This window comes from Abrus precatorius, unplaced genomic scaffold, assembly GCF_003935025.1.
Source record: "Abrus precatorius isolate BTA unplaced genomic scaffold, Abrus_2018 Scaffold3, whole genome shotgun sequence".
In the NCBI taxonomy this organism is placed as follows: Eukaryota; Viridiplantae; Streptophyta; class Magnoliopsida; order Fabales; family Fabaceae; genus Abrus; species Abrus precatorius.
In genome coordinates this window covers 23119906-23122492 of record NW_020874373.1, presented here as the reverse complement: position 1 = coordinate 23122492, position 2587 = coordinate 23119906, and positions in this window count along the sequence as shown.

Here is a 2587-nt window from a genome sequence, read left to right as displayed (position 1 = left end):
TTGAGAAAAATGTATGTGAAAGTCTTTTCGGTACGTTATTGAACATTGAAGGAAAAAAAAAGGATGGTATGAATGCAAGGCTTGACTTGGTAAAGATGGGAATTAGATCTGATTTGGCACCAGCGAAGAAGGGAAAACGCACATTTTTACCACCAACAGCATGCACCCTTTCTAGAATTGAGAAACGTGGATTTTGTGAGGCTCTTTATTCAGTTAAGGTTCCTGAGGGGTATTCATCAAACATCAAAAGTCTCGTTTCTTTGAAGGACCTCAAGTTAAAAGGGTTGAAGTCTCATGATTGTCACATCTTGATAGAGAATTTGATTCCTATTTCTATATGGTCTATTTTACCAAAAAAGGTTCGCGTTGCAATAACCAAGCTGTGCTTTTTCTTCAAGGCAATATGTAGCAAAGTGATTGATCCTACCAGATTACAAGCATTATAAAATCACATCTCTGAAACTTTATGTGAGCTTGAAATGTATTTCCTACATTCGTTCTTTGATATCATGGTTCATTTGACCATTCACTTGGTTGAAGAGACAAAGTTGGGTGGTCCAGCATATATGCGATGGATGTATCCCGTTGAACGATATATGAAGATTTTAAAAGGGTATGTAAGGAATAGAAGCTGACCAGAGGGGTGCATTACTGAACGATATTTAGTTAAAGAAGCTGTTGAATTTTGCAATGAATACATGTCAAATGTACAATCAATTGGTCTTCCAAAATGTTGTCACATAGGAAAGATGGATGGAAAAGGTAGCAGTGGTTGTCAACAAATAGAGGTTCCAAGAGTACAACGGGACCAAGTGATAGTCATATTTTAGTACATCTTTCTCTCCAGGTTTTTGATTTAGTTGTGCTTCATTAGTGCATTATTTTGATGTGTTAGTTTAGATTTGTGTTAGTAAGTAATTTAAGATTTAAATATAAATCTTTCTTAATTCCCGCCATAATTTCTTATTTTGACACAGTTTCTTGCAAAGACAATATTTTGAGCTACACTACTTGGAATTGGACAAAATTGGTGTCCCTAGAAAGATAAGACAGAGATCTACAACTTCTCTGTTGGGAGAAAAGCCTAGTCCGAGCATCTTCAAGTCTAAAATTGCGTCATAATATTACGGCCCTGCACTAAAATTTTCAGAATTTGATTGTATTGTTGATTTTACTTAGTTAGGGAGTTGGGTCTTAATTAAGCCCAATTATTATATCTTTTACTTAGTTAGGTGTTTAGGAAACTCATTAGGGAGTTGGGCCTTAATTAAGCCCAATTATTTTATCTTCAAATAGAGATTATGACTCTATGTACGAATCCTTGTTTTTCTTTTCCCACAATTTTTCAGAATTACAAAAGTCTTTATTTTAAATTCTTTCCTTTATTTTCGTCTCTCTACCTTCCATCTTTTCATATTTTCTGCTTTTGGCCGAAGCAAACATGATCATGAAGCAAGGCTAATCCATCAATCGGTTCAAGGTTTCAAGAACAACATTGCGTTTGAGTTTCGGGTTAGGTTCTATCGAATTCGCGTTTTTCCTCCTCTTTTCTGATTAGGATAATTACGTTTTTCATGATATTGATTTTTCGTTTGCGTTCTAAATAGAGAATGAGAATTTCAGATTTGAAATAAATGAATTCACCTAATTCAATAAATCAATTGTTCTGAATTTTGTTAGAGCATTGGATTTGCGATTGCAGTTCTTGTTTTGATGAAATTCATAATCTAGATTTAGATTTTGGGTTATTAATGTCGTATTGAATTAGTGTTGATTGAAAATTCGTTGGAATTATATTCGTATAACAATGAGAATTGCGTTGTAGTGATTGAGATCTTGATTTGGTTGAATTTCATATTTCGTTTCGCTATAATTATTCTTTGTTCTTTTCTTTTCTGTTGTTTACAATTTAATTCAAAATAATCCTTCTCTAAGCTAATCTGAAATCACATGATGGAACTAAAAATAGAATGTATCTTATGTCCTTGTGAGATAACCTAGGTTTACTCATTGTATTACAAAATTTTTAAGAAAATCTAGTTTGTTTGATACCATTGCGACGTGGTTATCAAAATGGCGCCGTTGCTGGGGACATAAGTCAATTTGTTTTTATTTCATCATGCGTACTAACTGATTCGGTGTTTCTATGTTTCTGCTACATTTCATTTGTGTTTTTATTTCATAGTGCATTTTGTTCGTCTATTCCGTTCTGCGTATTGTGTTTATGTTTCTATGTTCGTTTGCAGATTTAGTTTTGCATTTCAATTCGTATGTGTGTGTTGATCAATTCGTGTTTTAATGTTTATTCATGATCCTTTGATTGTCTATTCCATTATTTCATTGCAATTGAGTGTGTGATTGTGATTGGTTCAATTGTTGTGGCTGCATGCGAAAAACATAGTTGCTGCATATTTTGATATCATATTTTACTGTTTATGCACTATTCATGTACTATTCATCAAATTTTGAAAAATTCCAAAAAAATACCTAGAGATTAAATTTTGATCTGAATTTTTGTGTCCACATTTCTTTTAGTGTCTATTAGTGTTTAGAGTTGGTAGATTGCAAAAATCATTAATAGAAAAAG